At 37.7% G+C, this 24,336-nt stretch overlaps 2 protein-coding genes across 6 annotated transcripts in view; one reads left to right on the top strand and one right to left on the bottom strand.

Annotated features, from left to right (window-relative positions):
* LRRC53 (leucine rich repeat containing 53) overlaps positions 1-14,632 on the bottom strand; it is a 42,305-nt gene extending 27,673 nt beyond the window's left edge. For both annotated transcript variants that reach the window (XM_037739686.1, XM_037739688.1), the window contains exon 1: positions 14,547-14,632. The gene's annotated coding sequence lies outside the window, so the exon portion shown is untranslated. The remainder of the gene's footprint in view (positions 1-14,546) is intronic.
* LOC108306626 (serine/threonine-protein kinase TNNI3K) overlaps positions 1-24,336 on the top strand; it is a 326,709-nt gene that overhangs the window by 281,857 nt on the left and 20,516 nt on the right. The gene's annotated exons all lie outside the window — the stretch shown is intronic.

Genomic DNA, 24,336 nt, shown 5'->3' with positions numbered 1-24,336 from the left:
TCTTTAAATAGAAAGCTTGCCTAGTGCATTTAGAATGGAATTTGTTTTATAGAATTTGAATATAACTTATAAAATTTTAATTTACTCATAGTTTTTCTGGATTACAGCAATTGTGTAAGGTGATAGCACCATGAAACTGATGTAACTAGGAAGAATGAAGAAGGGAGAGTAGCAAAAGGACCATGTTTATTTGCTGCAGTGGAGCAGATGCTCACCAGATCACAGTGGCCATGTCTCCTCCTCATCAACCCAGGTCAAACACTCCCCTCTTTTATCTGCCACCTCTCTTACATTCTTTTGTGTACTAAAACTTTTAAATTTTCCCTTTTCTTCCAATCTTTCAATCCTTTCTCCATCCCTAACTTCTTGTCAACTCACCATAGTCAGCAATTTCAGCACCACATTCGTGATCGCTGTAAATGCTGTCACACATTGCTTCTCCTCTTTCCATGGCTCTTCTTGTCACTTCTACAATTCCATGGCTCCAACTCATACCACACACACACACACACACACACACACACACACACCACTCCACACACACACACAGCTGAACCCCAGTTCATTTATTCAGCCTTGGCCTCTCTGCTTCCTAGCTTTTGCAACATCTTTAACTTCTCTCCTGTTCCAGCTTCCTCATGCTTTAACCCACCTACTACCTTCATAATCTTTGTTATGGAAAACTCCAATTATATTATTTGCATTAAAACCTTCAATAATTCTCCATTGCCTCTAAAATTAAGTGAAATCATTGACTCAGGAGTCCAAAATCCTCAGTGATAAACGTTTCCATCATATGATCCAGTGGTTCTAGAGAGCGATACTATCACTCTCTCTCTTCATCCTAGGCTTTTTGGACCTGTAGGAGGCATTTTTTTTTTTTTTTTTTTTTTTTTTTTTTTTTTTTTTTTTTTTTTTTTTTTTTTTTTTTTTTTTTTTTTGCATTCTCAAGGACTAAAGAGATGTTACTGCTATTTAGTGAGCTGGGACCAGAATGTTAAGGTTTCTCCAGTGTTTTGGACAGTCTTAAAAAAATAAAAAATTATCTTACACAAAATGTCAATAGCATTCCTAGAGAGGAAAACTATAGACAAATTAGAAGTTTTACTGGTTCCCATAAACACCCCATGTTTAACTTACCATCAACTTATCACTGGATCTTAACAGTTTTTTTAACCTTGACACCCCCGCTTATCTTGTCAAAATATTAACCAGCCTTCAGTAATTACCTCAACCAGCTTAATCATTATATCATGAAGAAGTATTTTCTGGGGACTACCCCATCTCCATTCATTCATGCCTCACTAAAAACTACAGGACTCTGTGCCACTTTATAATTCATGTTATTTTTTCTTATGTGTCTTCGTCCCTATTAGCTCATAAATACATTAAAAACAGAAATTTTCTTCTCTTTTGTTTTGTTCAGGTGTCTACAATATCTCATTTATTTTTTAACTGCATGTGGTGAATATTAAATATGTTTATTTATAATAAACTAGGAAAATTATTAGTTGAGCTATAAATACCAGACTTTGTATTTCTGCAATTTAAGTGAGAAAAACTCTGGCATTCAGATTTTTTTGACTCCTACATTCTTGTCAAGTTCAAATACATTCTCATCTAAAAATAATGAACCACTAGATATTCCACCTCTTTTTCACTGTACCCCCTCACTATTAGGGCACTAATGTTAATATATTTCTTTTTAATAACTAAAAGGACAGAATGTAGGTGACTAAGATGTGTGAGGAGAAAAGTGACTACCACATTCACTCCATGTGTTTTCTTTTAATTTTAATATTTAAAAGTTCTATGACAAAAGGTAACATTGTTTCAAAAGTGGATTTTATGTGCAGAGCATTAATATGACATTTATTTTCCCATGAGATAAAAGCAAAACATAGTATTCTGATAAATATGCCAGTTATAGACTCATTTATTTTATATCCTATCAATGTGAATCTTGATTTGAGAAATGAATAAACAAACAAACCAACAAAACAATAGGCAGAAACATCCCAGCAATGCAGGTGTGTGCACACTGGGTTACAAGGGACGTCCAGCCTGTATTTCCCTTGAACAATCAGGGTATGTACTTTTCCTGCAAGTGGGACCCTGTCTGATTATTTATTGTGAATGAACACTTTACATAGAATTTTTTCTCCTGGGCTCAAGCAATCCTCCTGCCTTAGCCTTCTGAGTAGCTGGGACTACAGGCATGCACCACTGTGCCCAATTAATTTTTGATTTTTATTTTTGTAGAGATGGAGGTTTACTATGTTGCCCAGGCTGTTCTCAAACTCCTAGGCTCAAATGATTCAGCCCCCCTAAAGTGCTGAGATTATAAATGTGAGCCAGTGCACCAGGCCCCACATAACTGTTATTATAGCATATTGTTATAATTGTTCTATTTTATCATTAATTATTGTCAATCTTTCACTGTGCCTAATTTATAAGTTAAATTTTATCATAGGTATGTATGTATAAAAAAATATAGTGTGTATTGGATTCAGTAATATATCTAGTTTCAGGCATGCACTGGGGGTCTTGGAGTGTATTCCTGGTAGATAGAGGGGAGGGGGCTACTAAAACTTTTATAATCAGTTTTCATTTTTCACCAAAAAATGATATTTTGATTATAGATATTTAAACATATAGGTCAATATGAAAAAATCTGACAACTTTGTAATATTGAGTCCTCATTACCATGAACATAGTACATCTTTGTACTTATTTAGATATTCTTCAATATCTTTTAGTAAGAGTTTATAATTTTCTCTATGGGGTTCTTATATACCTTTTGTGTGATAAGTAGTTACATTCATTGTGATTGCTGAAATCATTTGGACTAATTGCTACCATATTATTTTATTCTGTCTAGCATATTTTTTCTCACCCTGTCTTTTTTCTTTTCTTTGATTATTTGAATGTGATCTATATTTCTATTCTTTGATGAGTACCCTAGAAACCTTAAAATATTATTTAAAATAACAAATTATATTTTTAATATGTTTGTGTTATTCTCAAACAAAATACCTTAGATCATTTTAGTCACAAATCATTCTCTCCTGACCTCTACAAAATCTCTTTATTTAATTTCCAGTACTTTAGCCTCATCAAGATTTTATAAATTCCATGGTGATAGCATTGTTTTATACAACTACAGTTGATTTAGGTTTACCCCATGTTTAATGTTTCATTGTTCATTATGCTTACATTTTAAATCTTTCTCTTAGTATCATTTTTATTTTTCTTAAATGCACCTTTAAAAATTATTTAAGGCTTACTCTGTGGAAGTAAACATATGAAAAACATATATTTTCCCTTTTTTTAAGATATTTAGTAGATATAGGATTTTAGTTATTCAGTTACTTTTTTTCCCTGCACTTTCAGGGGAAAAATGCTATTCCATGTTTTACTTTCTTTTTTCTAAAAATTTCATCTTTGAATCAAATTGTTATTTCTTTTGTTTTTAATCTGCATTTTTAAACTGCTTTTAGAAGTTCTCTTCATCTTTGGTATCCTACAGTTTAACCAGGTTGTGTATAGATATAAACTTATGTTTATTTATTTTACTTGTGATATATTGTGTTTCTGGAATTTGAAAATTGGCATCTTTCATAAATTCTGGATAATCCTCAGCCATTGTCTCTTCTAACATTTTTTTATTACCTCTTCCTTATTATCTCTTTCTTGAATTCTAGTTGGATATGTTTTAAAGCTTCTCACTCTATTTTCCATATTTCTCAAACTCTTTTAAAAAAAATTTTCCACCCTTGACTTTCTCTATCCTGCTTTATGGGTAACTTTTTTCAGATCTGTCTTCCAGTTCATTTATTCTCGCAGATGCTGGATTTAATGTGTTGTTTATTTTGTTCATTGCATTTCTAATTTAACTTATTTCTAATTTCTATGCCAGTTCTAGAAGCTGCATATCATTTACAATTTTACAGGAGAATTTAAAAATGCTGTAGACCCTCTCCATACTTTTCGTTTTTTCTTTCTTCAAACACATTTCATCTAGAGATATTAATACCTCAAGACCACTCTAAAACTTCAACTTGGAGTTTTTCATAAAACACATGTACTAATAACTCTGCTTTAAACTTGCTTGTATATGGGCTGGCAGATGAGACTTCTGAGGGTTATATATATATATATATATTTTTTTTTCTTTTTCTCACTTTACCTGAAGCCAGGAATAATATAGGATATTTATCCTCTGCATATCTTTATGTAGATTGAATTTTGTTTTTTCTGATTTACCTAGTCTAGATGTTGCCTTTTGAGCATTTTGGCTTTATATGGGTGTTTCCTATCTAACCCTCCACCTTGCTTAAACCCATGGTTTGTATCTACCATATAATCTATTAAAATTCATGCTGTAGGCCAACAAGAGTCAGTATGAGAACTTCATAGTACTTATATTTATCTGAAGTGATCATCTTAGAAAATCATTTACTTTTATATTTGTACCTACAGTAGATGGTAAACATCAAGCAGGCATAAAATGTCACTCCTTTTGCTGCTCTTTCTCCAGTACTTAGAACAGTGCCTGGTACATGTGTGAAGTGCATGAACATAATGGCTTCCCACAATTATGCCACTGAATTCTCACAACAATCTTGTGAATTACGCCTCATGGTTTCCATTTTTTAGATCAAACAGAAACTCAAATAATGTAAGTAATGCATATAACTAGTAGAAAAAAAAATAGTGGTTCATAATTTAATCTGGGCCTGTCCGGTAGTGTTTTCATTACATCATGCCATTTCTGGAGACTAAACTTTGCCAACACGTTTGAACCGCCAGAAAATTCTAGTGTCAAGTGTGGGCTTTGAGAATTAGCAGGGAGCTATCCAGAGTACTGAACTACCTCGCACTTAACCTCTGCCAGATCTGGTGAAACATACTGCACTCTTTCTATAGCCAATAGTCTTTAACTGCAGTGGAATTTCCCTTCTCACTCTGACTAACTCTGATAGGAGCCACTTTGCCTCAGCTTATGCCTCGTGATGAAATGCTATAATCACCTGCCTCTGCTGATAGAGATCCAAACTGAACACAACTCCACAGCTGCTGCCTCGTTCATAGGCATGACATGGACTAGCCCTACCCTCTGTATCTTCTTCAATCACACTTCTCCAAAACAGCCTCACTCTCTGACTACATTTGTAAAAGCAGCAACAACCAATCAGAGCACCTAAAAGGATGAGCTTCTTCCTTCTAGCAACTTAATGGAAGTGACACTTGTGGTCTATAGTAAAGCTTTGAGGATAGCTGTACTATAGCATGATTTCTTTATGGAACCAAGTACATTGTAAAATTAGGCTCTTCTTTTCATTTTCTCATTAAACATTCTCTCCACTGTAGTAGTCAGTTGCACTCACTGAATAAAAAAAACAACAGCTGTCTTTTAGCTAACATTTGGGGGCAACAATTGACTTTCCAGTGATGAGAATCCAAGAGTTTTTAAGGGCCAGAAATGAAGGAAAAGGCCACTCTTTCTCACATATAAATACAATAAGGGGTCAGTGTCTTTTAGCCAAGTCTACATAGAAATAATTTTAAGATTTATAAATATAATGAAACAAAAAAGGATCTTTGGCTTTCTAAACTATATTTTACTTATTCAAATAATGCTGATTTGAAATATGATGTCTATAGAATATTCAAAAGACTGCAGGGCTTATTCGAACCTTATATTAATATCTAAACCTTGCCTTAGCAGTGTCTTCTGAGCTTGTAAGAAAGAGTTGCATTTCTTACTCAGTGACACTGGTGACTTTAGTTCTATGAATCTTGCATGTATAATGAGAAAATAAGATGTTGCTTGCCTAAATCTAGGGACAAGACTATTTTTCTTTTTAGGATAGCTATCATCTCTGAGATGTAAAATATTTATGACACTCACTTCCTGAACATCAGTTATCAAGCTCATTAAGGACCTGCAGTGGCAAAATATAAAAGCCAAAGGAGAGGAGCTAGAATCTAAGCAAGTGCCACAATGCCTATCAGTTGCCTTTTATCTCTTTCTTTTTAAGCTCGTATCTTCTTGAGATGCCCATATTTTTTACTAATTAACAAAATCAGAAAATCTCCTAATGTCGTGGTAATATGGGTCTGACAAGGGAAATATATAACTATGCATCTTGATGTGACAATGTGAAAATATTTGGTATACCTCAGTATGCCCCTGAATGTTATCTTATATAGATGAGAACATTAAAGAAAGTGGGAAGGGGTCTTTCACGAAGTTAAAACTCTTTCCACGAAGTTCCAAACGATAAACACAGCCATCTATTATATTTACATAACACCTCTTCACCACATCCCTAGGTGCAGCATACCCAGAAAGCATTATAATGAAATATACAAGCAATTCCTATATGCACACTTCCACATGAAAAGCGAAAGGAGGGCTATAAATTGATTGCCAGTGCCCTCTGCATTCCATGCTTCTGGTATCTTACAAATCACCAGAACTGAACATAGCCTGTGCTGAAAGGCAATAGGGCTTTATGTTAAGAACTCCTTTGGCTGATGTGGACTAATGCAACATGTTAGCTGCTTGTTTTTAGCTGCCTTGCTCTCTAGCGCCATCTAGCAATCAGCTGATAAACCACGAGTGAGGCCTCCTCCAGCCCTCCTAACTGCTGTACTAAGGATAGAGGCTTGGAGATTTCACACTGAACAAAGGTGTGTAGCCTCCAACTTGAGGAGCATGTGAAAAATGTCAATCTTTTCCTTGACTTTTAAAACCACCCTTAGTTTGAAACATCCTTTCTCCATGAAAAATGTAAAAGAAAGAACATCAAACAAAATACTCTGTTCAAAAGAGGTGATGAAAATGGGAAATTAATAAAAGTGAAGATATGAGAAGAGCCCTACGTCCGTAAAATTGGCACCTTCTTTTTAAAAAATAAGCTTTAAGGACCTGGATTTATTGTCACACGTGAAAGATTTGCATGAAAAGAGTGAACGAGTGACATATTTAGGTTACAACATATCCACTTGAGAGAGAGAATGAGATGCGGCTCTCACCACGGCTATTCCGATGCTGTAATTTCGTGCTCTTTTCTATCCTTCAGCAGTGCTTGTTAGCAACCTAAAATGCACTCCCTCCTAACCCAAAGGGTGAGCCAGAGTGCATTTCCCTCCTCAAGCGTTTTGTAATACTAATTAACTAATTCCCAGCCACATGAAGAGAACGTGCGAAGATTCTCCGGAGGCAAACTGCCAAATAAATGGCGACAGATTTCTCAGTTTTCAATTAGATGAAATGACATATTGGGACAACGAATGGCCTGACTTTCTAATGATGAGAGTTTTATGAGGTTTTCATTCCTGGAAATGAAGAGAAACCCTCTCTGTTCATACACAAAGGAGTGCCCAGACCCACTCTTAAGCACATCAAAGCACACAGATCCTGCCGTTGGCAGTTGCGTGTGTGTACAGCTGAAAGTAAGACTTGGTCCAAAAATGCTGCTTTTGAGACTGCTTCTGCTCTCCTGAAATATCTGACAGGACAAGCACAGAGACCAAAGAGAACAACCGGCCTAATTAAATCTGTACCGGCAGCACTGTGTTCCGTTCAACCGCCCTGACTTCGGCTCTGGCCTCGCCCTGCCCCCTCCTGACTCCACTGTTTGTGTTGCGAATCTGAATCTCTTGCTAGCATGGCAACTGTTGCTATGTTCTCAGCAATAAGAAGTGGGTGATGCTGGTGTCTCTGTAATGATTCAGATACAAGGGCAATGATTTCTAAATAGATTTCTGAAGCAGCTCTTACAATGGCTCTGAACAGTTTAGCAGGTTTAATTCCTCATGGACTTTTCTATTTCTTTCACCTTTAACACCTTCCATGTGGACTAAATCTAAACTCATATAATGCAAAAATGGCATCTTTCTTCCTTTCGCTTACTAGTAGTTGAAGTAGGAATTTTCTTGTGAAAAAAAGAAAGACACATTTAACCAGTTGTCATTATTTCCTTGGAACCTATAAGATAGAGTTTTTCTTGGCATTTAGGTAATGGCAACTAAGCAAATCTGAAAAAATCATGGACCCAAGAAGAAAAAAACTTCTGTATTAACCAAAGTGGAATGAAAATCATCACCATTAATATCTGTGATATTAGCGGAACATTTTTTATTAATGAGCAGATGTTTTAAAGGCCTCATCTGAAAATGAGTACAAAAAATTTACTAGCGGATATATGTTTGCCATCCTGCCTTCTCTTTCAAAGGTTCAGTGAAAATAATGAAATCCTTTTTGTTTTTTTTTTTGGCCTTCGTCAGTCTCTTATTTGCCAGCCCAGCCAGTGTTAACTGTGCCACTAAGTGTCACCAGATGCTTACACAGCCTGGGCCCTAGGGGGTTATGATGTAGATAATATTGTCATGTGCTCTGATGGCAATACGGACCTGGGCAAAGGATAAAAAGAGAAGACACATGACATATTTTGATCTGTAACATAGAACAGAAATGTCTATTCGAACATAGACTCTTACCGTGTTCTAGATGCTATTGTGCATTTTTTGTATGCCAGTCGTAGCACAGACTTATCACAACTCTTCTATGGGTAAGAGTTATTTATCAGTATTCTACAAATGAGAAACTGAAGCACAGAAAGTATAAATGACATGCCCAAGGCTTTGTAACTAGTAAACAGCAGGGCCAAGATTTGAGCCGAGATCAGCCTGATTCCAAAGCCCATGATCTTTTTACTACTTGCTGAGCTGCTATAGTGTGAGACAAGAAAGCTGCTCTCATACTAATCAGTTGTGTGACATGAGCAAATCCCTTCCTGCCCTGGGTTTTAGGATTATCATCATAATGAGGCATTTGAATTGGATGCTTGCTATTCCAGGTGTGACTCACAGACTAGCAGCTTTGTCATCACCTAGGAGCTTGTCGGAAATGTGGAATCGCAGTCCCCACACCAGATCTGCTGAATCTGCATTTTAACAAGATTTTAACAGGTGACTTGCAAATATACGGTAACCAATCTCAGTGGACCTTTCTGGCTTAATGTATGGTAGTTAGAATGTCACTTGGTGCTCATCTCTTTCCAGATTCTGTTCATTCTCCGAGGTTGTTTTACCTCTCCCTATGTGCATTCCTAATCTCATTCTTATACTTGATGGAAAGATTCTCTGTCTTCCCAGAAAAGATTTATCGATCTTAATTCACTTACCACTTTCTACTTGGTATCATGTCTCTGTTGAGTAAGTTTATTGAGGGGAAGAGCTATTTATATTAAATAATTTCATATCTGTAATACCAACTGACAAGGTATATTAAACTAAAGAAAATATATTGAATGTTGAATAAACTATTATCTTAATTTAGTTACAAATATTACATACTATGCTGATTGCAAGATCCCTGTATTATTCATTACAAATATTTCAAGACAAGCACAATCCAAGTTCTTTAAATATAGCTGCAGGAAAATTTGCAAGTAGCACACATGATGAGCAGTTTTTAAATTTCTTCACACCACCCCCCACACCACCTTTTAACACAAAAATACATAAAGGATTCAATTAAGACAAAGCTCAACCCCAACATCCCCTCCTCTAGGAAGTCATCCTAAATAACTTCAACTAGTTCCCGATCATGTTTGTTATTATATTCTGTGCATATACCATCAGAGAATAGAAACTTTATTGTAATCATTGACGTCTTTGTATGTCAACTGACACATACACACACGTGCATGTGCATTTACACTCACACACAGAGTAAGTTTCTTGAGGCCAGGAACTGTATCTTTCATCTTTGCAATTCTTCATATTTATCACAATGCTTGGCATATAGTGTGATGGATATATGTGTGTTGAATGAATGAATGAATGGCTCAATCAGTATAATCATTCTGGCCCCAGAGTCTCTTTTCTTGCTTTAATGTACTTCTTATTCTCCTTCACATTAGTGTGGTTTGCTGACACCAACAACATGGAGATGCACAGTTCTATGCTGAGACTTTCAAAGAACTTGTTTTAGCCATGTTGATATTCCCTACTAATATGGTATTTTAGTGTACCATGGCATGAGCTAATCATCCAGGATCATGGGCTCTGAGACTAAGGAACTCAGGTACCTTTGGAATTATAAAATCTGAAAATTGAAGCAACATTTGTATCTTTTTCCTCTCTGGTTAGTCGGGTGTTCATTCAACAAACATTTGCATAGTCCCTATATTGTCAAGAGCTTGCCAGGAATCAAAGATGTCAAAAAGCAAACATAATGTAATGTTTCTAAGTAGTTTTTTAAAATATTTCTTTAAGTAGTTTGTATGGAAAATAGACCCCAAACGTATTATAATGCAGTGTGTCTGTATAGAATAATGAGCACATGACTCTAGGATCATCTAACACAGATGGAGGCATTACTAAGAAAAAGGAGAGGCAGGCAGCCATTCCATCAGGTTAAAGGGCATGTGGATACTCGCTTTCAAGAGGTGGTCTTGGCAAAGAGATACAGATGGAACTAATAATAACCATCATAAGTCTAACCATATTAAGTGCTTATTTTGTACCAGGTAACAGGGTATGGTACTTTAAATGTGTTAGCTCATTTAATCTTCATAAAAATAAAGAAGGTATTGTGATGTTTTCCATTTCACAGATGAGAAAAAATTAAGTCCCCTAAATACAGATGGCAAATGCCTGATATAGGATTTAAACCTGGCCAGAGTAGTTCTAAAATTGGTGAATCTGGACACCAAACTCTACAAAAGGCCAAGGAAAAAGCGTTAAAAAAATAGTCTGCAGGCCAGGAGGCCAACTGCATTCAGAGGATAACCAGCTAATCAGTCTACCAGATCGGTAGCATTGGAGATTGCACACAAACTGAGAAAACCAACAGCGAGCTATGGGTCAGAGCCCAACCCAGGGCATCCACCTGGCAGAAAAGTTGCTCAGGAGAAAGGATACTTTGCTGATAATGGAAGTGGGAGTTACTGTGCTATGCTGAAAAACAGCTTGCATTTTGAAGCCAGAGGTATATGTTCTAATCCAACGCTGCCTTTAAGAACAGTGCAAACTTGGGTATCAGTAACTGAAAGATGGACCATATATTACCTTGTCTGTTTTTCACAAGGTCTGCAAAAAATTTGTATAAAATACTTAATATCATCCCTGAGAAACTTAGGTTGTTTTGTTTTAAACTAAAGATAAATGTCTCCTATTTCACAGTTCTACCCACAGATGGATAAACCCCTTTCTGAGGTTGAGAAATGAAAGCCTGTATCTATCTGAAATTGAGGATCTTTATTCAGACACTTTCGTCTTCTTTTCATCACTTATTCTCTTTGAGATAGCAAAACACTCCTTTTTCCTTATTAAAGAGCAGCTTTACCCATAAATTTCTCATAGCTTTTCCTTACTTATTTACACTACCTGATTGTCAAATTTGACAATGTTGACCATTCTTCAGTCAAGTTGCCATATAGAATAACTTAAAGGTTTCTGGATATTTTCTACCCAGCAGCTATTTATGACAATGACAGAAATCAGGAGGATTTCAATTTTTCTCTGTAATCCCTGAAAATAAAACGATAATCAATTGTGAATGTGGCTGCTAAATGCTAGAGTACTACATAAAAATAGAAAAGATTTAAGATGCTTGAAAACTAACAAATCTAAGTGTACAGGTTTTACACAAATGAATGATTTTCATTTTATTTAAAAAACTGTCCTTTATTGTTTAGGGAAAGATAAATCGTTTATTCTTTTTTCAATAATATTTTATCAGCTTAACATAGAGGAAAATGAGTTATAAAATTATAAATAAAATTGAGGACAAAACACCATATTAAAATGTTGATTGTTGTTTTTGACATATCATATATCTTAAGGAATAGAGTGTTGTGTTTGACTTTAAAATGTTCCTGTGAACTACCTTCTGGTATTGAGTGATTTGAATTTCATTTTTTTTTTTTTTTTTTTTTGAACTACCTTCTGGTATTGAGTGATTTGAATTTCTTTTTTTTTTTTTTTTTTTTGAGACAGGGTCCCACTGTGTTACCCAGTACAGTTGTACGAGTATGGCTCATTGCAACCTCAGCCTCCTCAGGCTGGGTCATTCTCCCTCCTTAGCTCACCAAGTAGCTGGAACTACAGGCACACACCACCACAGTTGGCTAATTTTTGCATTGTTTGTAGAGACAGGGTTTTGCCAAGTTGCCCAGGCTGGTCTCGAACTCCTGAGCTCAAGCGATCTGCTTACTTTCCAAAGTGCAGGGATTATAGGTATGAGTCTCTGTGCCCAGCTTGAATTTCAATGTTGTAAACAAATTTTCTGTTGCTTTTGTATCATTTTGCTATTTTATTTCTTTTGTAAAGGATAGACAATTCTGAGTTTAAACATGACTTACAGACGTTTAACTACATTTTTTGTCCCCTGATTTTTACTTTCTGAGATTATTAGCACCGAGGGCAATCAATTATCACCTTTTAAAAAAATCTGAATAGAAGGAGAAAATAAAGTATTGAGAAATTGTCAAGCCTCTTGAATTTTTAAAAAATTGCTGCTCATTGGCTGGGCACAGTGGCTCATGCCTGTAATCCCAGCACTTTGGGAGGCTGAGGCAAGTGGATTATGAGGTCAGGAGATTGAGACCATCCTGGCTTACATGGCGAAACCCCTTCTCTAGTAAAAATACAAAAAATTAATTGGTCATGGTGGCATGTGTCTGTAGTCCCAGCTCAGGAGGCTGAGGCAGGAGAATCACTTGAACCCAGGAGGCGGCGGTTGCAGTGAGCCAGGATCGTGCCACTGCACTCCAGCCTGGGTGACAGCGCGAGACTCCATCTTTCAAAAAAAAAAAAAAATACTGCTCATTAAAGTAGACAACACTTTGTCTGACTGTAATTTGTTCAAAACTACCAAGATCTATGTGTTATACTTTGTTAAATAAAGTTTCTTTTTGGGAAAGACATATATAGGATCTTGAACAGCAGAAGCCATAGATGAGGATTTAAAGTCAGTAGAAGTATAAATAAGTATAAATAATAGAACATGGAGAGACAGATGAGTTCAGTACCCAAGGAAAATTGGAAGGAAGAGATCAGCTTTCCATACAATTAAATATGGCTAGCTTTGAAAAGTTCATGAAATTAATCAACTAACTCACAAATATGTTTTGATTTCCTTTTAAGGACACAGCACTGTTTGCCCCTATCCAGGGAGGCCCAATATTTTGAGAGTGAGTCTTGTTTTCTTGTATAAAGAGTTTTGTCAAACTGAATATGCTTTTTTTTTTCTCCTGAGACAGAGTCTCTCACTCTGTCACCCAGACTGGAATGCAGTGGCACAATCGGCTCGGTGCAACCTCTGCCTCCTGAGTTCAAGTGATTCTCATGCCTCAGCTTACTGATTAACTGGGACTACAGGTGCATGCAACTAATTTTGACCAGGCTGGTCTTGAACTCCTAACCTAAGTGATCTGCCGTCTTATTTTCTCTATTTAAAAAATTAACAATATGTTACTTATAGGTGGAAAACACAAATGTATGTGTCATTTTCCTTATGCTAGCCTCTTCATTTATCTAATTCCATTGGATATGCATTTATCTATCATTTATTAAGCATCTATTATGTATTGAGTCATGTGGTAAAGATCGGACACCCAATGATAGATTAGACATCTCTTCAGCCCTGGGGGAAGTCACAGTCTAAGGGAGGAGGTCAAAGAAACAAACAGGAAGATAAGTAGTGAGCCATGTGTAGGAAGGCCTGTTAAGCCTGGAAAGAGTCAAGGTAGGCATCCTGAAAGCCATCCTGTTACACTTGAGTTTGGCAGAATTTACCACGCAGAGAAAGGAAGAAAGAGTGTACCAGGGAAAGGAAGCAACAGGGACAAAGGCAAGGAAGTGGGAACCTGTGCAGTATTTGGGGAACAGCAAAGGGTTGGGTGCAGTTAGAGGAGAAGCCATAGAGGAAGATTTAAAGTCATAGAAGTATAAATAATAGAACATGGAGAGACAAGTGAATTCAGTACCCAAGGAAAATTGAAAGGGAGCAGCCTTCCTTTATGCAGCTTCCCTTCCAGTCACTGAAACCTCAGACTCTTCTCTTTATTCAGTCAGTGAGCATGAAAGGATGAGACTGGGTATAGCAGCCACCAGCCTTTATTGAAATTGTGCTAGGGCACGACTCAAAACTGTGAGGGACCCTGAAGGAACATGATTTCTGCAGCTGTGTTAACTGTGAATCATTGCACAGACTCAAACATGAAGCTAGAGATAATATGGTAATATAGATGAGACATGAGTGACATAGACACAGTAGAGCTCCACCTTGAACCCAGAATTGGCCCCCAGAACCGCGCAAATCAGGCAGTACTGCAGGGTGGCTCGTGGCACTCAGCTAATCCTATACTGATGACATCACACACATGATCATCTGTTTATAAGTCTGTCTCTTTAAATGGTGAGGAAAGAGAAATAAAGATGTAAAAAAAAAAAAAAAAGAAAGAAAGAAAGAAAGAAAATCCAGCCGTTATAACAAAAACACCAAAAGAAAGAAATTAACTTACCCAAAGGTCTCACAGCTTGTAGTTTGTTAATCTCTACATTAAAAGGTGGATGATGAATCTGAGACCTACCGAGTTAACTGTCCAGCATCTCAGCCATATGCCTTATTCCTCTTTATATGCATCTCCACTCCCACACCACCCCCTCCTGCCTTCATCCTTTAGTGCCTGGAATAATGCCTGGCACATGGTAGTTACTCATCAAAAGTCCAGTGAGTGAAAGAACAAACACCTACCACTGACGGGCTGCTATTTATACTGTTCTGTCTTCACTGTTGGGAGCTTCATACTGTGTTCTTCAAAATGGGCACCCCCTGCGGCATGCCTCACTCTACAAGGAACACTTCTCTGTTAACAAGCCTTATGATGGGGTCACTATGTGAACCCCTAAAGCTGGCCTTTCCTGTCCCTCCTCCAGGTAAATGGCTCACTGTGGAAAACTGGAGATGCCTTTTACCCTTTCACTAACATGCCTCTTGACAAGACACTTACAGAGGAAAATAATCTTGACTCTAAAGTTGATGCTACTTTTGGGCTGTTAACAAAGTCAAAGGACTTTGCTGTTAGAATCAACTTAGCACACAGCTTGCTCAGTCGATACTGTTTCACTGGCCTGAAATTACAGCAGAGGTGCCTGAGATGAGGAAATGGTTGTGGAAAAGGAGTCCGGATGAACCAGAGGCCCATGTGTGCTTCCCTGGTTCATTAATTCAGCTGATATTTATTGAGAAATTATACTGGGATGTGGGAATTTACTGAGGCCACATCCCTTCATTATTTTAATCCAGTGCACTAAGTGCTCTTAGCAGAGTGAGTCCATGAAACGGTGGGGTGCAGGGGTCCTGGTACTAGGAGTTGCAGACCTGATGATGGCTGTCTTTGCAATGTTCCCTCTGGAGAAAAGGTTTGTGCAGTAGGCGCATCCCACTTCAGACTCCTGCACATCTGTAGAGAACTTTGTATTCTCTCTGCAAGAGGAGTTCCTCTTCCTTTCATTTTTTTTCTCCTTGTCTTCCTTCTTTTTCTCTATGCCAAACCTAAGAAAATCTGCTTCATCCAGAGGCAGCTGGTGCTACTATGTGGGAGTGTTAAATGTTTTACATCTTGTCACTTGCGTAACTGATGGAGTCATCCTTTTTGTTTCAGTTTCATGTTTAGGGGTTGAAAAGCTAGATTGATGAGCATTACCAGAGAGAAATATTTTTTGGAAAGTAAGTGAAGCTGATGACACATTACTTTACAGTTTAGTGAAATTCAGCAAATCTAATTCTATTATCCTGTCAAAGTTTCACAAAAAGGAGACCTGAAAGCATATTTTAGATGAATCTTTAAAGATTTCAAGAAGCCACAACCACATGTGCAAAGCTCAGATGCACCTGATGCTGACAGACCTTTGTTTTCCTATAGACTAAGCGTAGTAAATAATCTTCGAGCAACTAATTAAGTAAAGTTATATTTGGTGATACAGTGCCTGCCTCTCTCTCCCTTGAAAAGGTTGTCAGGCAGTAAACGATGACTGCGTTTTTCCATTCAAAGGCTATTCGAAGTTTACATAACCAAATTTACCCAGCCACACCAAAATGGAAGCTTCCTTTATGAATCATAGAACAGAATCTTGTAATGCAGATTTTATAGAGCTTTTAAATCCAGATCATTTATTCTCTTGTTTATTTTCACAATCAAGTATAAGATACGGTCTAATAAATACATTCTGACCAAAATGCTAGGAGCAATTGTTTTAAAGCATTTTCACACAATTCAATGTATTTGTCAGAGACTCACAAGCTGACAAACTGAAAGGGCTTTGTGATGCTTTTGTCAATTTGTGTAATTGTATATACACTTGTGCAGAAGTTCCTTATCAAGGGGAAGAGTTTAAGTAAAAGGGGAGCATTGACAAAAACGTTCATTTTAAGGGAAATTGCTATTTTTTTCTCTGTGTCTAACAATTATTCACTTAAGAAGAAAAGTCTTGATAGAATTTATTGAGAACTTACTATGTGCTAGTATACATATTAATATAATATTTCCAATTACTTGCAAGGTAGATATTAACTCCATTTTGAAGATGGGAAAACTGGTCAAAACAAGAAACATCTCCTGAGACTGTAAGTAGGGAAGCTGGGTTGACTCCAGTCTATCTAAACCCAAAGCCATATGTGCTCTTTTCAGGACAGTGTAAGAAATTCTGTTTGGAATTCATGATAAAAACAAGATTGAGATTGTGATAAAAAATGTGAAGGAATATTATGGGTTGTATTATATCCCCCAAAAAGATATGTTGAAGTCTCAGACCCCAGTGACTCAAAATGTGACCCTATTTGGAAACAGGGTTGTTGCAGATGTGAGAAGTTAATAGGAGTTTATACTGGAGCAGGGCCCTTCATTCAAGATGACTTTGTCCTTATAAGAAGAGGACAGAAGGCCAGGCACGGTGGCTCACTTCTGTAATCCCAGCACTTTGGGAGGCTGAGGCAGGCAGATAACGAGGTCAGGAGTTCAAGAACAGCTGGCCAACATGGTGAAACCCTGTCTCTACTCAAAATACAAAAATTAGCCAGACATGGGGGCAGGCACCTGTAATCTCAGCTACTAGGGAGGCTGAGGCAGGGGGATTGCTTGAACCCAGGCAGCAGAGGTTGCAGTGAGCCGAGACCACGCCACTACACTCCAGCCTGGGCAACAGAGCAAGATTTCATCTCAAAAATTAAAGAAGAAGAAGAGGACAGAGACATGCAGGAGAATGCTATGTGAAGATGATAGAGGCAGGGACTGAAGTGCTGCACCTCGAAGCCAAGGAATATAAGGATTCCTTACCAGGAGCTAGGACACAGGAACAGAATTATTCCTCAGAATATTCCTTCAGAAGAAACCAACCTTGCCAACACCTGGCTCCAGACTTTTAACTTTCAAAACAGTGAAAGAATACACCTCTGTTGTTTGAAACCTCTAAGTGTTTGAAACTTTCTTATGGTAGCCTACAAAACAAATACAGGGAATGGGAGAGCTTTGCAGAGCTTAGGAAGAAAACCATCTCCACACTGGATGTTAGGTCGGTGCCCTTCATGAGGGTCATAGTCGTGTTATTTTTCCTTCATCATTTGGGACTATGCAGAAAACCCACACCTAACCCAGTATGAGACTTAAAAGACATTTTTGGTACTTAAAATATATTTATTGACTTAAAAGACAATAAATATATTGTTAACCAAAGTTAAGGTGAAATTCTAACATTTTATCGTGCCCATATGTATCGAAATGATACGAGGAAAGGGTGTGCTGTTTAACTGAAGTTTCTCTGATGGTTGCTGTTGGCAACCAGTTCTACAAGAGGCACGAGTCTAATTAGGGCAGAAGTCAGGAAGAGACTGCAAGTAATTGAGGTCAGACATAACTCGGGTTGGGCAGGTGGCTGACATTCAATGTAGTCAAACTAAGGGGATCATGGTTTGAGGTGGGCAGACACAACAGGTGAGGGATGGAGACTGAACACTGACAGAAATAACTAAAAGCTGAATGTGGCAATGACATTCAAGTAGGTCAAAAAATAAGTGTGATAAAAACTAAGGGAAGTCTGAGGTTTTTCTCTTCAGAAGCCTAGTCTTCCTAAATTGGCTATTTCTTTAGACTGGAGATCATTAGTTGTTAAAAGGACTATACTTACACATGCCAACCTAATGGCCCATAGAGTCAGTTTACCTCCCAGCTGCCTTCAAGGTTCTGATGTCTGACTCAGTTGAGAAGAAGGGACTTGCTTTTGCAGAAAATGTAAATGGAGAGAGTAGTACTGATGTCTTTAGGAGCCTCACTAGAGGGGAAGGAAAGGACAATCCAGTTACTGGTGAGGCCATCCTCTGCGGATCTTTGAACTGGAACTAGTTTGGAAATTTGGTCTGAAGTGCAAATCATACATGTTTTTACTTATAATAACTTTGGCATTTGAATTTTTTAAAAAAATTTCGTCATTTCTTTCTGTTCTGAAATTTCCCATTAGCCAGAAAAAAAAAGTTAACTAATGTTGAAGACTACTCAGTGAATGTTACTATCCATTTGTTTGTTCATTCACCTGCTTATATGTACTTAGATGGGGAAGGGATTCTTAATTTCTAGATGTATTGCTAAGTGATGAAAATAAAGGAAAAATAAAAAATGGTTTCTGACATAAGATTAGTTGAGTCAGGAAGGCATTATCAAATCCATACAATACAAGGCATGAGGTGTCATATAAAAGAGATCAAGTTCTTTTACTGTGGGGCTTAGTATGTGAGAAAAACTGGGAGAAAGATGTTCATGGTGAATAAGGCCTGCCTATGTGAGGCAGGGAGCAAATGAGGCTAAAGCTGGAGAAATGGACCCAGGCCTGCCACATGGGACCTGGGCCATGGGACCTCATTACTGTGGGCCGTGGGACTTTGGCAGTAAGTCACATGGTCAGCCATGTTTAAAAAGAAGGACATTTCCACAGCTTGGCTGAGGATGGCCTAGAGAGAGAAGAAGAATGCCCAGTGGCAGAGGAAATCCGGTTCAGTATTGTCAGAATCAGGCTTTAGTTAGTCTTGCTACATTTAAAAGAGGAATGACAAGTCATGGCAAGTATTACGTGTTACAAATGATAATAATATGGTGTCTACTTTGTATATATAGACAGCATTGTATATTCCCCTTCACTAATTCCAGCATTACTTCTACAGTAGTAATGATGAATGTGCCCTCATACAGCCACATGTTTCCCCAACCCTTATTATAACAAGTTAAGGCAGCTTACTTCTGGGATTTTTCAATTTTAGAATATTCTACATAGATGAAATGCCCTTATTGCCAGTTCACAAAAATGCTCTCAACAACTGTTAACCACATGATAGACAATATTTTCTCTGGCAGCCTCTCTACAGAAGTCTAAAAGAAATATTTACAATGCATTCTCCCGTAAGCACCATTATGAGAAAACACTGATAGCAATTCAAAAAAATGAAAATGGAAACATTATTGTCCCCAGCTCTGTTGATGGGGGTTATCTAATTTAGCTTTTCCACCACCCATATTTTGGTAGATGTTGTTGCTTATTATGTATTACACAAATCATTCTCAACACCTGTGGGCACTTTCTATATGCAATGTATCTTGTAGGGGTAATTCTTTAAAAAAGAAAAGGTAACATTAATCCCATTTTACAGATGGGAATAAAAGACAAGTGGTTTATCATATTTTTTCAGGTCAGATAGTAAATCAATGCCTCATTAACGTTCATTAGAATTTTCACTCCATCCAATTTCAAACTAGGCTGCTTCTTCCCTCAGGCACTTAATTAGTATCAATAATTTTCTGGCATTAGCTCCTCACTGATTCATACATCAAATGCTCAAGCACTTATATGAGCAAGGTGCTAGTGGTACCAGGCTGCATCAGAAATAGTAAGTGGATCAACTGAGTCAGCCTGTAGAAAGCGTTTAGAATCAGAGCAGGGCCAGAGGCCAGCCTTTATTAATAATAGTTAGTAATAGTGGTATTTATGGAGAGCTCCATATGTGTGGGCTGTGTGCTAAACATTATATATAGTCTGCTATGTCCAACTCACAATGGCAACCTCAATTAGGTTCCATTTCATCGATGAGGAAACTGAGGCTTAGAAAGTGTCTTATGTGAGGAATACAACTGGTAAACAGAAAGAGGATTCGAAACTAGGACAGCCAGAGGTCATGGTCTCAATCACAAAGCCAATGGCTCGCAAAATTGAAAATGCACCAGGATCACGTGGAAGATTAAGACACAAATTGCTGGGCCCACTACCAGAGTTTCTGATTCAGCAGGTGCGATGTAGAGTGAAAAATTTGCATTTCTAACCAGTTCCCAGGGTAGGCTGATATCCCAGGCATCACACTTTGAGAACCACTGCTTTAGTTAGTACTTAATGTAACAATCTTTGACTGTGGTCAGCATACAGCAGGAAGTCATTCAAAGTTTTTGAGCAAGTGATGACCTGGCTAGAATAACACTTTTAGAAGATTAATATGGCAGTTGTGTGCAGGGTACCAGAGGACAGATGGTGGATCAGGAGGTTCCCAGTTAAGGCAAGAAGCAAAGAGATGATAATAGATGTTGAGATATATTGGCCCAGTGGAGTAGATGGAGAGGGTTTGCTGATCGATGGAGGAAAAGAGTTGTCAGATGTGACAGTCTGCTTTTCAGCCTGGATGGCTAGAAGAATGATTAGGTCATTAATAGAAATTGAAAGTTCTACCTTTATATTTATTTTCATCTACTGTTTCCACATAGCCTCTTATAGCACACTCCTTTCATTGTTTTTATTTATGAGATCTCCACAGCATTTTCGTTCTTCTTTATCTAAAGGGACCAATGCATCTAAAGGGCAGCTATAGACTCTTGTTTGCTCCTGAGATGCTGTTCTTACCTCAAGGACCTCTGATTCTCCCACCCCAATATGCCTTCTTTTTAGGGTGGCTCTATAGCTCCCACTACTTACAGATGTTAGTGGATTCTACTGATCATGACAAAGTTTTTGATTCCCGTGTTTTACCTGATACCTATCTGGGAAGCACAATGTCAGTGCAGAGGCTTCATAATCCATCATTAATGGCGTTTTCAAAATAATGTATGCTTTTTAAGCTCAAAATTATTATATTAGTGTTTCAAACACATATTTTGCTTTTCTATATTTTCTGTAAGTAAAGGGTGCATTTTTAAAACAACATTTACAAATATGGATTATTTAAGGAGTATTTAGACTTTAATTTAAAACACATTACCTTACTTATAAAGTATAATTTTTGTATCGATTCTTTAAACTAAAATCATAGAAAGGCTAGAATAATAGAGATAAAAATATCTAAGAATCTTTTTATAAAGTAAATAGTCTTAGAAAATAGTCCCACAGAATATAACTTTAAAAGAGAATTAAATTTTATACATGAAATTTTTCTAATGTGAGGACAAGTATCTATAATGAAGATATGTTATAGTTAAGATAAACCAAAGCTTTAAGCTTATAATGTTTACCATTCTGTTGTGATATATTCACTATCTATGCCTAGAATACAATTTATTTATATGGCACTGCAATATTCTCTGTCTGATCTTGCCCAAGCTCATATATATATTTAATTTTTTATGTCCACAGGGTTTTGGGGAACAGGTGATATTTGGTTACATGAGTAAGTTCTTTTGTGCTGATTTGTGACATTTTGGAGCACCCATCATCCAAGCAGGATACACTGAACTCAATTTGTTGTCTTTTATCCCTCTCCCGCTTCCCACCCTTTCCCCCTGAGTCCACAAAGTCCATTGTGTCATTTCTGATGCATATGCATCCTCATATGCCTTGATTATAAACTATCATTCCATTTTTCAAAAGTTGATTGAACTAGCATTTTTAGTGTGAGATTTTAAGATATAACATTTAAATACACATACAGAATTGAAGTCACCTCGCCTCTGACTTTTCTGAAGAATCTGAGACTACCTCACATGATTTCCACTGGCTTTCTTCCTCAGCACCCCCAGGATCTCTATGACTGCGTGGATTCTCCTCTCTTTACCTGGGATGGAGAAATCAAGCTTCTCATTTCTGAGGCTCATCCATCCGTCTGTTTCCCTGTTGCCTCCTCTGCCTCTGGCTCTTTTTCCCTCAGTTCTTACTTGTCTCCTTTGAACTTTTCCTCCCTCCCTTTCCAAAATTTTTGGCAAAACACCAATATTTTTGCCTCACAGCTTCCAGAAAATGAGAAAAATCAATCCTTCTTTAAACTGCAACTGTATGGTATGCCTCCATTTTTAAGACACTGAGAACAGAAAAGAAGGAAGAAGGAAGGGAGGCCTGGGGCATACTATCTGGTATTTGGGACTTGGTCTATGAGGTGGTGATAAAGAAAGCAGTCCCCTCTGATTTGCAACATGTCTAAGCAGCTGTGGTGGGTGTAACAGGTCTGAAAAGCCCCTTATGAAACTTAAACCTGTAAGTTACATGTGGAGCTGGTTCATCTTGGGGAGGATTGCTTGGAACTTTAACTTGCACAGCTGTGAGTAGTGGTGATGGGAGCAGAGGTGAAGGGAAGATTGAATAGTCCGCAGGGTCCCTGTGGCAGTGTGTGGGTCCTATCTGTGGAAGCGCAGATCCACCTTCTCTGCTCTGGGTGCCCTCACTGGACAGAGTGTTCTTATAGCTGTTTCTCCTTTGGGCAACAGCTTCAACTTCAGAATATTTTTAGATAATGTCCTGTCTCCATCACCATAGAAGTTCGCAGAGCTGAAATTAGGATATATTTGGAGGTTGTGTATTGTAGTGATAAGGAGCACGTGCTCCCAGTAGGACTGGCTGGGTTCACATTGTGGCACTGCCATTTTCTCTGTGTGATCTTGCCCAAGCTTATTAGCTTCTTTCGAGTTGCTATTTGCTTCCTAATCTATAAAACGGGCACAATAATGATACTTACTTCATGGTCATTGTGAGGATTAAATGAAGCAATCTATGTAAGTCACTTAAAACAATGCCTGGCACATAGTTACTGTTCAATAAATGTTAACTATTTTATGAAATATGTATTCTAGTATAATAAATCCTTACCTTATCTCTCTCTCACACACACATACATGTAAATGCATTATGTATGTGTGTGTGCATATATATATACTTTATATAGATATATGCAGCCAAAATTAAATTCTACTATTTCCATAAAGCCTTTTTCATTTCCTTTCTGCCTTCCTTTATTTGGCAAATGATTGGTAAAGACACACTATATTCCTAGCACGGAGATCGCAGTGATCAGCAAAATGGCCCCAGTCCCTATTCTCACAGTTGGTGAACAAGCCATTTCAGCAAAGCGTGATAAATTTATGAGAAAAGGGGCACAAGGTCTAGTAAATGAATACATGAATGAATAAATGGGTGAGTGAATGTTTCTTGCTATTTCTACTGAAATGTTAAGTGTTTTGATCCCTAAGTCAGAATTTCTTTAAAGCCTGTGCTGGCCTATTCATAATGCCATTTCTGCTATGAATCATAACTACTCAAAAGCCCAGAGTGATTCTGGGGCTGCATCCAACTGTTGTTAATCTTCTAAACAGGTAACTGAGATTCAGGTAGAGTAAAAACATTCAGATGAGGGAGATAGATCAACATCTCTCCAATGATAGATGACAGGCAGTAATTACTATCTGCCTTATCACTTTTCCAATGCTCTCATGCTGGTTCGCTGGCCAGGGATTGTTCTTTTTTAAAAACTCTGGTTCAGGCTCTATTGGAAACTTAATATAGCAGGTGAAGCATTCAGGCCCTTGATGAATCGGGTCCAGACACAAATAGAAGGCTATGGACTCAAGGGCTTCAAAGAGAGATATTTAGGATAGATCTGCTCTTAGAGCTGCTGCTTGTACTTACTAAGAGCCAGAAACCAAAGGCGGCAGCTGCCGCAAATGCGCATAAATAAGGCAGTGAGTTCCTAGTGTTCCTATGGGAACCTACAGCAGCTCAGATTACCCGTTCCCTAGACAGGATTTCCTTTCAGCTTGGTGTCTCATATTAAAAGGTAGACCAAGGGTTACACTTCCAGAATGGTGCTTGGGGAATATTTGCAGTAGGAGTTGCATGACTAATTCTCCCCACACAGTATAGAAGACCTACTCCTGAGGGTACTACACATTTAAAAAGTAGCATGAAAAAGAGTGAATCTGTCTTTTTCCTGCATATTCCCAAAATGTAAGTACCTGTTTTTCTGGTCCCTAAAGAGAGAGAGAGAGACTGTGTGTGTGTGTGTGTGTGTGTGTGTGTGTGTGTGTG

The sequence above is a fragment of the Cebus imitator genome, unplaced genomic scaffold (genome assembly GCF_001604975.1).
Source record: "Cebus imitator isolate Cc_AM_T3 unplaced genomic scaffold, Cebus_imitator-1.0 Scaffold3, whole genome shotgun sequence".
Lineage (NCBI taxonomy): Eukaryota > Metazoa > Chordata > Mammalia > Primates > Cebidae > Cebus > Cebus imitator.
The sequence above is the reverse complement of the archived record's forward strand: the minus strand, read 5'-3'. Positions and strand labels throughout refer to the sequence as shown.